The following is a 15,000-nucleotide window of genomic DNA, read 5'->3' as shown; positions in this document are numbered from 1 at the left end:
TCTTGTTAAAGATTTCTTTTGTCAAATCCACTTGAAAGGCATATAGAAGAGGTCTAGTCAAGGCTGACTTACACGTAGTTATTGGGTTAGCTGCCAGACCTTGATTATGAAGGTGGATAAAGAAGGACAGACAGAAGTCTATTGAAATTTCTTTCGGTCCTTTTGCTTTAACAAAAGCAACCCACTTTTTCCAAGATGATTCATATTGTCTTCTAGTTGACCTAGACTTGTATTCTTCTAAGAAGTCTTTACTGTCTTTTGAGATCACAAATCTTTTCTTAACTGCTAGTGTGAGAAAATCATGAAATGAAGGTTTTGGGTTCTCTGTGATGAATCGAAGACAGTTAACTTCTGAACCCGTTGAGATAGTGCTAGGTTCGGTACAACGGCCAGCCTCAGCCTCATTTCCCTCACTAGAGGGAACCAGTTGCTCTTGGGCTATATGGGAGCCACTAGAGCTGCCGTTCCTTGGAAGGATCTCAGCATGTTGAAGACCTTCAGCAGGAGCTTGGATGGAAGGAACAGGAAATGCCGGGTCCATCCGTTCCAAAGTAGGACATGGCGTCCGTTATCTCCTCTAGAGAGTCCTCGTATGGGGCTACATTTCGAGGTAGTTTCTTGTTGACGCTCGTCGCGAAGAGATTGTTCTGCAGTTCCAGGACTTGTTCCAAGATGGAAGAGAATGGGTCTGCGTCTGTGGACCATTCTGACTCTATCGGCTTGAGCCTGAGTAGAGCAACTGTGTCACATTGCGGATCATTTATAAGTGAACTGCTGATCAATGCCATCTCTTTAGGCAAGGGATGGCTAATATCACATGGATTATACGGGACGATCTCGAGCCTTGTCGGTTCAGACATCTCACTATCACTTTGCTGTCCAAGATCAGCCTGATGAGGGCTGATCTGCGTGGGGAGAGTTTTCCCAACGTCAAAAGGACTGCTATGGCTTCCAAACTTTTGATGAGAAGGGCCTTGAACAGAGATGACCAAGTCCTTTGGACTTTCCTTTGCTGGGAGTGAAATCCCCATTTTTCCGTCGAGGCATCCATGTGGATGATCATCGATAGTCGAGGTGGTTGCAAGGGCACGGTCCTCATTAGGCTCTTGGCCTTCGACCATGGCTTGAGAAGTGATCAAAGTAAGGCTGATATCGGTCATTTTAGATCTCTTCGAGCGTTTGATGCGTATCTTCTCTAGACTCCTGACGCATCTTTCGGCTGTGCTCTTAGCACTGGGTCTGTCACTGCTGCGAACTGGTAGCCTCTTGGAATCCTGTTGGATTACAGTAGTCTCTTGACCGACACTGCGATCTCCTTCTTCTTCCCTTAGAGAAAGGAGAGACAATGTGACCTCAGGTTCCAATGGATTTCCAGCCATTGAAACCTTTGAGCTGGAGAGAGTCAAGACTTCTTGAAGTTGATTTTACATCACAGATGTTACAGGAACTGGGTTACTTCTTTGGATGCTTGCAGACCAGCCGCTTCGGGTGCTGCCCGCACCAGCCAGTCGTCCAGGTACTTTGTTACCTGAACAGTTTCTAGGCATGATTGTTGCACGACTGCATCTGCCAATTTCTTGAAGATACTTGGGACTATGTTTAGTCTGAAGAGTATGACTTTTAGAACATAATTTATCTTCTGTAACTTGAATCCTAGGTAGGAGGAGAGGGGGCGACTGACTAGAAAATGCCAATAGGCATTTGTCCGGTCTATTGTAATAGGGTCCTTATGTGTAGAAGGATTAATATCCTGAACTTGCTGTTTCTTATGAACTTGTTGAGTGTCGACAAGTCCAGAATGATTCTGAGTTTTCTTGAGTCCTTCTTGGGAACACAAAACAGCCTTCCCTGGAATTTGACGGACTTTGCTGTCCTTATAACCTGTATGCTCAAGAGCTATAGGGTATACTCTTCTAATACGGGGTTGGAGTGTTGGAAGAGTTGAGGAAATGATGGTAGAGACATGTCTAGTTTCCATCCTAGTCCAATCTTGATTAGGCTTTGGGCCTAAGGATCGAAGGTCCAACGATCCTGAAATTGTTAGAGCTTTCCTCCTACCAGAAGCGTCTCCTTGCTTCGATTGATCGGAGGGTTTACCTCCTCGACCGCCTACCTGGAGCACCGCGGTCATAGCAACTGTGGGATGTTGTTGAGCAGGCCGAGGGAAAAGTATAGACTTTTTCATCTTCCTTTTAGGTTGATGACCCACATCCGGGGAAGACTTCCTCTTTGAAGAGACGCCCCATTTTTGGAGAAGATTCCTATTCTCCGTGATGGCTTTCTCGACTACCTCTTTGATTACCTCGTTTGGAAAGAGGTCTTTATGCCAGATGTTGGAAGATATCAGCTTCCTGGGTTCATGTTTCACTGTTGCAGCAGCGAACATGAACTCTCTACAGGCTCTCCTAGCCTTCATAAAAGCAAATAGGTCTTTTACTAAGGTGGCCATATGGATTTTGGCCATGACCATGAGCATGTCTGGGGTACTTCGTTGTCCTGCACACATCTCTATGCAGTTTTGTAGGGATAAAGAGGCCGCAAGTCTCTCCTTTGTCTCTTGTTCCTTGCACAAAAGAAACTCAGAAAGTTCAGGGAGATTCTCGCTAAACTGTCGTCCAGCGATGTCCGCGTCCAGTTTCCCTACTGAGAAGGTTAGGTGGACTTCCTTCCATTCCTTCTCGTGCATGGGCAAGGCTAGTGACAGAGGCCTGCACTCCTCAAGTGCAGGGCATGGTTTGCCTGCCTCCACTGCCTTGGCAACAGATTTAAATGCCTTTCACGTAAATGGGAATGCTGTTGAAGCAGGAGCAAGAAAGGTAGAGTGTTTCTTGCTCAAGGCGGATACTTTCGACACCAAATAACCCGCCTTTCTCAGGCTACTTGACAAGAGAGCCTGTGCCTTATTGTGGTCGAAAACCATGACTTCCTCCGGTTCTGTGTCCTCTTTTGATATTGGTTCATGCTTCAGTCGAATGAAGCAATCAGGGAAAGCGTTAAAGCTTGGCCAAAACTGGATGTTGTCTAAGGGGACAGCTCCCATCTTCTCTGAGATGTAGAGTTTCCCGTTCAAAATAGGCATAAGCTCCGCATACCTCCAGGGATTGGTTTTGGAGCAGGTCAGGAGGTCTTGGTCTCTGGGTCGCTTGAAAGACCCTTCGGAGGCGATAAGTGGAGCTTCAATGAGCTCTCTCTTGAATTCGCTTCCCTTGCCTCGCCTCGTTTGCGAATGTTCTCCATTAATTCCGTAAGATGGGCCAGCGCCTGGCTCATGTTGTCCAATGGAGGGGTAGAAGGTGAAGACGTTGAGGGTAACGGCTCCGTGGCCGGCACAGACCGAAGAAATTCCGACACGACATCGTCATCTTCTCCCAGAGGTGCCTCCCTGCCATCCGTCTTGATGGATATCTAGACGCAGGGAGGTGCGAGTCGTGCTTGGGGCACAACCATTTCACTACTCGCTTTCGTGAACACTAAACTACGCATCCTATCGTTAGGTAGGTATGGTCCCGGAGAGTTCTTCTGGAACCCTCTTACCCATTTGCGTAACATTTTACGTGCCGCATCCCTAGACTCCTTTGACTTGGGGTCATCAAAACCTTCGGTCACTAAGGTCCGGCAGATATTGCAGACTTGGGGGTCCCAATATTGCAGGGATTTGGTAATAATGGTGCAGGGGGCATGAGACCTGCATGCTGTATGACTGTAGAAGTACTTACTCCTAAGATTGCAGAAGATCGCATCGCATGTCATCTGGGGTTCCTCCTGTAAAGAAAGGAAAACAAAATGAGTATACCATTGTTTATCTCACATGATAAACAGATATGCAATTATTCATATTCAAATCATTATAGCTTAGGATAGTAAGCTAGAAAGAAATAGAGAAAGACACATACTTGTGTATCCCTCCCAGCCAATTGCTTTAACCTCCCCCAATATTTAAGATAAAGAATTTCATTTATCAGGGCAACTCGAAAGAGAAGGGTTCTAACCCCTAGGGATAGAAGAAGTGTACACTGCCACTGACCCTTCTAATTATTTAATATTGTAGGGTAAGTATTAACTGATTTCTAATCAGAGTATAAAAGGAATTCTATTCTTTCAATATGGGTTCGGTGTCAGCAAAAGCCTGCACAAGGGTACACAAGATATGTTAGAAATTAACTACTGTATAATAATAATACTATAGTTTTCTGTTTGCAGTATATACTATATTGCAAATATACTGGCTACTGTATAGTCAAATACTGTAGTTCAGCCAGTGTGCTGCCGGCATGGCAAGCACCTGGCGGCACGGTCCGGCCGGCATGTCGCCGACTGGACTAGAAATTAGAAAAGACACATACTTGTGTATCCCACCCAGCTAATTGCTGTGACCTTCCCTTCCAATATTAAAACTATAGAGTTTCCTGATCAGGGAAGCTCAAAGACAAGGGTTCTAACCTTTAGGATAGAAAGTGTACTACCACTGACCCTTCTAAATATTTAATATTGTAGGGTAAATTGTACACTGATTTCTAATCAGAGTATTGAATGAATTCTATTATTTCAATATAGGATTGGTCTCGACAAAAGACTTGGCAAGGATACATAAGATATGTTGGAAAATAACTACTGTATAATATATACAATAGTTTTTTATCTGCAGTATATACTCTACTGCAATTATACTGGCTACTGTATAAACATAGACTGTAATTCGGCTGGCATATTGCCAGCAGAGCTAGTCATTGGCGGCACAGTCCGGCCGGCATATGGCCGGCTGGTTTGTACCTGGCAGTCCCGGTACAGTCGGCAGCAGTAAGTACCTAACAGTGCTGGCCCGGCCCGCATGCTGCTGGCCGGGTTAATACCTGGCGCCTCTGTCTGATAGAGAGAGAGAAAGCATGGAGTGAAGGACTGCCTTATTACAATGTATGATTACACTAAATAAGGGTGTAAGTATATAAACTTACTGCCTTCCTCCAGAAGGAAGGTTCAAATGGAAGGGGAGAATGCATCATTCAGGCTTCCATCCAGCCACAAGACCGTTGCCGGCAACAGGACTGTGAATGGCAGTCCAAAGGAGGACTGAAGAACCTTCAGCGGCAGAGGGGTCTCCCACCGGCAGCCGCCATAGCCGGCACAACCTACCCGAATCCTATGTCCGTAAGGGAAGACTGAGTGGCTAAACAGCTGCTTATGTAGGAGCCCAGCTGGCCCGGCAACCCACCGGGAAGAGGTGAGATTGCAGGACGACGGCCATAAGAAATGCGATGTCTAAGTCATCGCTAAAGGACAGAGGGGAAGGGAAAAGGGCCCTGTATAAAGTGTGGAAGAAGTCGGCAAGATTGCCGCCGCTACCACACAAGGAAGAAACTCAGTTTCGATATCGACGCCATCCTAGGCGGCAGAAGAATGTCTATTCTTCAGCCTAGGGTCTGCCAACACAGGACTAGTCTTCTAGACCGCAGGGGAGAAGGTGGCGGCATCATACTACCACTTCAGGTGCAGCCTAGGGAGTCTTAGACTCCTATGCCGGCAGCTAAGCCGGAAGGGGAGTGACTACTCACCCTGTAGCTCTGCAGCCGGCAGAAAGACTGAATACTCTGAGATTCTGTCAAAAACCGAAGCCGGGCTCTTGCCGGCAAAGGTGGGAGACAGAAAAACCCTAGCCTAGTGAAGCCAGAGTGAACTACTCCATGGCAAGACCAGAAAGGGTTGCATTACCCTTAAATCTCCACAGTAGATAAGTATCGAGTTATATAATTCTAGGAGATGTACTATCTCCCGTTGAATCAATAAAACGATACACGAGGGTAAACGGGGATAATGTCTGAAAGTATACCACATCGCTAGGTAGCCTAGGCAAGGCGAGATCTCGGTTACCTAAATCGCCGAAACTCTAACGTATACGATCGACAAAAAGGAAGAGGAAATTATGCATAAAATGGATATCTTTACTAGTATAATTGTGCCTAAATAGCTTTCATAATTTATTAATGCTATTACAACCTGGAATCGTTCTGCTAACTAAATAACATATGCATAATGAACGATAGCGCCCATGGCGCCTCCGGTGACAGGCCTAGCTTCTAACACAATAAATTACTCTAATTTCACTATGAAGCAGGAGCTAAAAATTATGCACTGAAAAGAATCAATACTCAACTTTCCAGAGGCAAAAGAAGCTGGAGATTGCATAATAATCCTCATAAAATCAATCAAAAAGGTTAGATCAACAGGGAACACCACCATGCGAATTCGCTACAAAAATAGGAATAACCGCCATCTTGGATATGGCGCCATCTAGATACTCAATAGTAGTATGGGAGGAAGGATAACCTTGATAACGACTCCCCTTCTAATTTGCCACTCTTCCCCCTCGAGGCGAAAACGCTATTCTGGGTGAAGATTGCTATGTGTCGTATCAAGATATATGTCCCCTGATTTATGCGATATCCTTAAGAGGAATTTTAAGGATATTCGCGCCAGGAGTTAGAATTCTGGAGACCTAAAGGTAAATTTTCTGGGAGTATCACTGAAGTTCAAATATCCCTTGGAAGCTACTTTTAGGAACCTTCCATCAGGACAACATGGCTTGAGCCCCCCCAAATATATATATATATATATATATATATATATATATATATATATATATATATATATATACTGTGTATATATATATATATATATATATATATATATATATATATATATATATATATATATATATATATATATATATACATTATATGTTTATTATATATGTAATATATACTGTGTACAATATATATATATATATATATATATATATATATATATATATATATATGTATATATATATATATATATATATATATATATATATATATATATATATATATATATATATATATATATATATATATATATATGCAATATGCTATCTTTTGTGACCTATGATAGCCAACCTAGAGAACTTTAAAGTTATTTACTATCAAGGATACGTTGAATAGGACTCCATTCAGTAAGATGTATATCATATGGATTTAGAGAATTATTTAAAATTGTTTGCCGGAAAGGAATGAATACATGATGACTCCCTCACATTCTAGAAACAGGCGACAGAACTGAAACATACCCTTTTCTGGCCAAAATGTTGCTATCAATGCCATCCTGCTGTTTACCAAAATTTTTAATTTAAGGTATATTATATATATCAGCTGCTGAATCATGTCGGCAGTTGGAAAGGTGTAAAGATCTAGGTTTGACCAGTCTTGCATTTGGGTAATTACCATCCATGGTGAATTAAACAAAAGTATATTTTTGTTTAGTAAGGTTACAAATATGTCTGGGTTGGGTAGACCCTATTATAAGACCCCTTTTTTAAGTTTTATTATCCCTCAATAGTAAGAGGGAGAAGACATCCTCTCAAATTTCCCAAATTCTATATTTTTTATCTACTATCCGGTTTAGGGATTTAATCGCTCTTGTTTCCGGATGTATGTCAATGCTGTCGTGGTCTATTGCTATAAGTTCCAGTCAATTAACTTGTGGAGTTGATCCGTACAACATCCATTTCTCTGCCAGATGTAGATAATTTAGAGCTTTTTCCAATCATTCTTGGAAAGGATTTGTAAACAGAGAGTGTTTTGGAATTCTTCTCCAAGGAAACTCCCTGGAAAAAATTGATAAAGATTGGCCTAACAACTTAGTAGTTAAATCTGATTCTTCATTACTGGAACCCAGATTGTGTCTAGTTAGAAAATCTTGATTCAATTTAGATTGAGATGAAATGGAGAAAGTCTCACGGTAAGTGCTTATTGGAACAAATTTCCATTAAAATTTCTCCATATCTGAATTGCCAGAGACTCCATTCTATGACTTGTTGATAATATAAGGCAGGATTGAATCCCTTTTTCCAACAGAAAAGTTGAAAATGGAATTTATATTAACATCCTCAAATAAAGAATCTTCTGAATTGGCAACAGAAGATACTTTTACACAGACCATAAAATTCAATCTCTAGAAACCAGAAAAACTACGCTTGTTGAGTCTGTATCTTTTTCGACCCGTGTCAAAAATAGCCAGTCGTCTGAGTTATGTGATACTTTGCCTATGCAAATGTGCGCCATCATTCTGGTGAACACTTGAGGGACTACCCTGAAACTAAAAGGCCCATACTTTAATTTTTATGCCTTCAAATCACTGATAAAGTGAAGGAAATCTTCAAATTCAGATGGACAGGAAGGTTGAAAAAGGCAGCTGTTACCTAAATGGGAACATTTAATCTCATTTCTTCATTGTTTCCAGAACTGTTAAGTTTATTTCCAATAAAAAAATATTGAGAATTACAAGTTTTTTTATGACCGAGATAACTGTAACTGGTTTCCAACCTCTCGACACTTTGGGGACAAGAGATAATTGGTTGTAAACACCTTGAAGAAAGATTTACTACAACTTCTATAAAATTAAAAAAAAAATATTTTCCAAACCACCAGATTAAAAAGTACCCTTTGTTGTATTTTCTAGTTAACTTTGATTGGATTCTTGGACAAGTGAAGATTACGTTATAGAGAAATCTGGGAACTTTGACTATAACCAGCACCCACTTTTATTATTATTTTTATTATCAATTGATAAGCTACAACCCTAGTTGGAAAAGCAGATTGTTATAAGCCAAGGGGGTTCCAACAGGGAAAATAGCCCAGTGAGGAAAGGAAACAAGGAAAAATAAAACATTTTAAGAACAGTAACATTAAAATAAATATCTCCTATATGAAGTATAAAAACTTTAACTAAACAAGAGGAAGAGAAATAAGATAAAATAGTGTGCCCGAGTGTACCCTCAAGCAAGAGAACTCTAAGCCAAGACAGTGGACGACTATCGGGACAAAGTCTCTCATGGCATCCCTATGTGATAAAATGGAGAAAATGTTTCTTTGACTCAGTTTATACATGACTGATCTTCAGTAAAGTATCCTTTCATATTAATCTTAATTTTGCCCTGTTCTCTTGCCAAAGTGAATTGTCATGTGTTCACTCTTCCATTCCTTACATCATATGTCCTTCAACCATGGAGAGAAATATGAATATCAGAAATTGTATCACAGTCCGGTACTTGTTTTTTTTTTAATAAACATTTATTTTACCTTCCATTAGTCAATAAACAATACCCGACTGCATGAGATGTAAAAGAGACCATGCAATATGAATCAGATATGCATTTCATATAAACTAAAATTACTATTTTCAAATTATTTAGGGATGATAATAGATATCTAAAACTAATTATCTGAATATAACTTCATTTACGTAATTTGCAACATAAAAGAAACTAATAACCAGATTAATCATTATTTGAAGTTAAAGCCTTCTATCTAATCCCATATATCTTTTGATACTACATACAGTATGTCCAAATATTTAAAAGAATTTATTACGGTATTTGTAATGATAATCTGTAAATTACCTTGCTGAGGGTTTCAAAGCCATGAAACGGATCGTAATCCAGAACTAGATAGGCAATGATCAGTCTTATGTGATAGAAGGCTTTAACACCAAATGGGAACCTGAATTATCAGCCTTACTTGGAATTTGGGATTACAGTTTATATATCTTACCCAAAACGAACTACATTTCTGTACGTACCTTAAGTAACTTATTCGGATATTAAGAAATGATTTATTGTAGGGACTAATCTGCATGTTGGTTTTTAATAATCTATTTTAAGACATTACTAATCTGTTTTTCGATTGTTTACAACTATGTACGGGAACTGAAGTGGACAGTATTCCATTAAGAGACATGTTTATGCAAGTGAGGAACTAATCCCTAAATTATCTTGTGAGAGAAAAACTTGTGATGAGCTAATGGCAGAGATTGCAACCAAATGACGCATATTGCCATTTAAACATGAAGCAATCAAACAGTTTCAGTGAATCTCTAACAGATTAATTAAAAAAAAAAAAATTTGGCCTAAGACAATCAAAAATTCTTCCTTACCATCTACATGATAAGAGAGTTAAAGTATGCTTATTTCATCAAAAAGAGTGATATGATATCCAGGCTACCATTTCTGCAAATAAGGGATAAGTTATTACTTAAGAGACACTTTCTTTAGCCAGAGGAAGGATATGAGGATCCAGGAAAGCATCTTAATCGTTTGCCTCGCAATTCTAGAATTCTAAAATATTGGCTAGAAATACAAGAGTTTGAGGGTTCTGCAGCAGATGGGTTTGTAATGAATAAAGAATTTGAGGCCCTATTAGATGATCTCGAAAAATTGATGCGCCGTGTATCATCAGAACCCATTCTGAATGGTGCACTTGAACAAACAGCTATCCCTCGAGGTGTTAGGTTAAGGTTTGAAACAGACCAGGTTAGGACTGAAATATTACCTTGATTCTAAAACTTAATAGCCATCTGAACTTCTGTAAACGAGTTCTTAATAAGCTCATGAATATCAAAAGTAACTTTTTAAGCTGTAGCGAATTGAAAGGCTGCAGGGGCATTATAGTCATCATTCCTTCTTTAAATAAGTAGCCTAGCCTTCTCCAGATTACTCCTAAACTGAAAGTAAGCTTCTTTTATTCTGTGACCAAAGATATGTCAATAATTTTAGCCTATTTGAAGCTTTTAACGTTGTAGATGCTGTCTGAGTAAAGATCTGGCAGTAATATTAGTGTTCTGGAAGCATTTTAAACGTTATGGATGCGGTCTTAGCAAAGATCTGGCAGTAATTTAGTCTTCTTGAAGCATTTTAAACGTTACAGATGCTGTCTGAGTATGGACCTGTCAGTAATTTTAGTCCTCTCAAAGTGTCTTTAATCTGATCATGAAACTTACTCCCTGGAGAGGAACATTGAGGCCTATGCGCTCCACACAAAATTCTCTAAATTTAAAAATTTCCTAGATTCAAGGCCCAAAAATAATCCTTATGCACAACAGCGTAGACATTGCTAAAAATCAAGAAAACTAACTTAAAATCATTAAAATAAGCATAAAAACAGAAACTTGACCTCTGTAGCTGTGTAGTACTTATCTTTGTCCTGTGTCAACTTTGAAACTGATGAAGTCATACGATATGCACAAAATGTTATTGTTGTTAGACACGGGTATGTGTCATTGCTTTACAAGAGAAATTACTACTAAATACTGATAGGAAAGAAAACGAGAAATTTCTTGGAGTAACATTAACATACCAAGCTTCCAGAGACAAAAGCAATATGAATATCAGGTAGTGGCATCTATAATTTAGACAAACACATCAACAATGTTGAAAAGTGATACTTTGCTTACATATTTTGAAACGTATGTGGAAATATGATAGTCTTAATGTAGTAGAATAAGAGTCTAGCCCTTTTCTCTTGCAGTAGGGAACTTTCTTAAAAAGATGTGATTTTCTACAATTGTATAATCGCCTATAGTTCAGAAATTTTTTCCTTTTGATAAATCTTAGTGAAACTTCAAATCCATATTGTCTTGGAAAGTAGAACTACATTGGCTCCATAATTGATGTATATATGTATTTTCTTTGTCATTAAAATGAACATAGTATTACTTGGAACAATATTCAGACCATTGCACATGATAGCATTTATAGACACTTTCAAGTCATCATAGATATCTTCTTAAACACTCTTGAGACTAATTTGCCATTAGCACTTCAGGTGAAAAGCTCTTAAGCACTCTTGAGACTAATTTGCCATTGGCACTTCAGGTGAAAAGCTCTTAAACACTCTTGAGACTAATTTGCCATTGGTACTTCAGGTGAAAAGCTCTTAAGCACTCTTGAGGCTAATTTGCCATTGGCACTTCAGGTGAAAAGCTCTTAAACACTCTTGAGGCTAATTTGCCATTGGCACTTCAGGTGAAAAGCTCTTAAGCACTCTTGAGACTAATTTGCCATTGGCACTTCAGATGAAAAGCTCTTAAACACTCTTGAGACTAATTTGCCATTGGCACTTCAGGTGAAAAGCTCTTAAGCACTCTTGAGACTAATTTGCCATTGGCACTTCAGGTGAAAAGCTCTTAAGCACTCTTGAGACTAATTTTCCATTGGCACTTCAGGTGAAAAGCTCTTAAACACTCTTGAGACTAATTTGCCATTGGCACTTCAGGTGAAAAGCTCTTAAAAGCTGAATATAAAAATACTGTGAACTTGATAAAAGAAAAGGCAGTAGCCCTTACTAAATGTGTTTGTGATTCATTGGTGTTAATGTCACAGAAAGAAAATATTTAATTAATTATAGGCTATTGGAGTTTTTATTAAGTATCAAATATTGACCAGTATCAGACTGAGGCTTGAAAAACAACACTTGTATTCTTATGAATCTTGTAATATCGTTCACTTCAAGATAAGTGCAGTATTCTTCCAATGCTACAACTCCTTCTGGACTGGAGTTTACATAATGTTTGACCTTTTACTTATTTGTTCTTTTTGCCAAAAAGTAATTATACTTTCACTCATGAACATGGTAATTATCATCATCATCATAGATCTTTATTAAATTGTACTTTTCCATAATGGAGTTACATGTGAAAAGAGTTATCTCAACTGTCATGTTAAACTACATAATAGTGTGCATACTGCACATTATCCCCTGAAGTTGTTTTGGTATAGCAGTATGATTTTAACTAAGAATGTCTTTTTTTTTTTTTTTGGAGAAGTACAGCATTGGCAGAGGTTGAGTCTATTAAATACTACATATCACCCTGAAATTACATATTTTATAGTACTGTAAGTCTATCAGTGCTATAAAGCTTTTCAAGATTACTGTTATAGAAATTCTCTTGAACAATGAAATATGTATACACCACGGTGCTGTAATTTCCAAAGATTACACGAAGACGAGAAAGCGGAAGTATGCTGATTTCTTGCTTACATAAGGATCAAAAGAAATATAAATACTGAAAGGCGCCTGATGTTCTATAGATCATGGTCTGATTACACATGACAATTTGCGTGAATAATTGCCAATTATTGTTGAGACCCAGTCTTATTACTAAATGGTAGACCTCATGAAATAATTCAGTGAAACTAAATTCAATCATATTAAAGTGACTACTTCAAACATTATTGTTACAAAAGGAAAGAATCAATAGCTGTTATGTCTCATTTTCAAATATCCTAAACCCAATCGAGCCATTGGTATTAGAAGACCTTTGTATCATCCAGTTTTTGAGAACAGTACAGAGAATTTTGTTCAGAAATAATAGGTAAGCAGGCTAAGTACAATATTTCTAACATCCAAAACAGATGTAAAGTCTCAGACAAAACCCTCAAGGGAAATATTTTTGAAATCTTCAAGTTTCCAGTTTATCAAGTATCTAAATTTTTAACGAAACCTTGTAAGAACAAACACTTGATTAAGTGGTCTGGTTACTTTAGAATATCAGTAGTAATAAATAGAACTCCCTTGATGTGACTGGCAACATTCTGCCATGCTGATAGGTTCCATATTTGACTCCAGGGCAAGGACAATGGATGGAAATTAATTGTTAAAAAGAAGGACTTCGTGTGTATTTGTTAACCTAAGATAATCATATGATTTATGTAACAGCTCATCCCAAAAACTTCCTGAAAACTAGAAGGGTAATCCCATTTTGGTGCCGTATATCTTCTAAGGAAAATGTGAAAAAGAAAGTAAGAAATACAAATTTTAATCAGTTGAAATGCACTACAACATTCACTACCCCAATGCTCTTGAGCAATCCACTGCTCATTTAAAAGATAGAATATTAATCAGACATAATAAAGGAATTCTAATAGGGTTGTTCCTTGTAATGATGTGAGACCTTATTTAGGAATTAAGTATATTAATATTGCTCTTCCGCAGGGAAATCTGCAATGTTTTCAATAAGTAGTCTAGGTAAATATTTGGAAAGAATAACATTAGAAAAGTGTACCTCTTAGAATCTTTTATACCTTGATGAATACTGTATTATTACCTTGGCTTCTGGCCTAAAATTCATAATCCAATCTAATCCATAAAAACTATATTGTATATTGTACAGTATTTAAAGATACAGTAAGTAATTGCTTTATTAGTCCTTACATATGGAAAACTCTTGAGTACTGTGTCTCTATGTGTCTATCTCCTTCCCTTAACATCATTACCAACTGCTTGGATACACAGAGGCTCGATTTTATTGCCCTATGACTTCTGTATTGGCATTTATAAGTAAACAAGATTATTTTGCTATTACTTAATTTATTGACCTATAGAAAACTTAGCTGGAATTTAAACCAGATTTCACATTTATTTTCTCAGGAAAGTACTGTTATATTTTACATAGGAAATTACAGTATAATTATGAATGTTACAAAAACATTACTGAAAGTTCTGAAGGTAATGTAAAGCCCTTACCAGGTGTTCTTGAAAGGCTGGTGTGGTTAAATCATAAAATAAGGGTATAATACATGTTTACTTCATCTTTGATCAAGGTGATGTAAAGAGCTTACTAGGGCTTTGAGGTCTGGTTAAACTCGATATTTTTAACTAACCCTTAGTTCTCATAACTCTGAAGTTAAGGGCATTTTTGGATCTTTTGGAGGAGGTAGGATGTATATAGAGCCATAAGGAAACTCTTAAGACCAGCTGTTTGATTTAATGAAAGATTTAGATGTCAAAGGTTGTTGTATAAAAAAAAAGTCATGTAGCGAGTACTGCGCATGTTCTACTGTACATGATTGTGTTGAAACAGTCTCATTATTATTGAGTTGATGCAGTCTTACCAGTACGGCATACTGTGTTTTCATTTGAAAATAAAAGTGGCTTTGCATAATATCCTTAGCTTTTAGATTTTGGGGGGAATTCCATAACATACAAGGTTTTCTTACTGGTAAATTCTTCATGGTGTAGCATAATTTATTTTTATATCCATCTACATAAACACCTGCTATCGCTGCCATAGTGATTGGTTCACATATTGTCAGTTTTGAAAATTAATTTTTCTAAGAATTTTAGTATCATCGCTGCCTGCTGTTCTTTTGAGCTGTACATATGCTCTGCTCCCATTTCCATTTTAGTTTTAATC

The 15,000-nt window shown here is 38.2% G+C and overlaps 1 protein-coding gene across 12 annotated transcripts in view; it reads left to right on the top strand.

The window, feature by feature from the left end:
* Positions 1-15,000, top strand: part of LOC137621611 (protein turtle-like) — a 187,441-nt gene that overhangs the window by 97,940 nt on the left and 74,501 nt on the right. The window lies entirely within an intron of this gene.

This window comes from Palaemon carinicauda, chromosome 28 (assembly GCF_036898095.1).
Source record: "Palaemon carinicauda isolate YSFRI2023 chromosome 28, ASM3689809v2, whole genome shotgun sequence".
Classification (NCBI taxonomy): domain Eukaryota; kingdom Metazoa; phylum Arthropoda; class Malacostraca; order Decapoda; family Palaemonidae; genus Palaemon; species Palaemon carinicauda.
The sequence above is the reverse complement of the archived record's forward strand: the minus strand, read 5'-3'. Positions and strand labels throughout refer to the sequence as shown.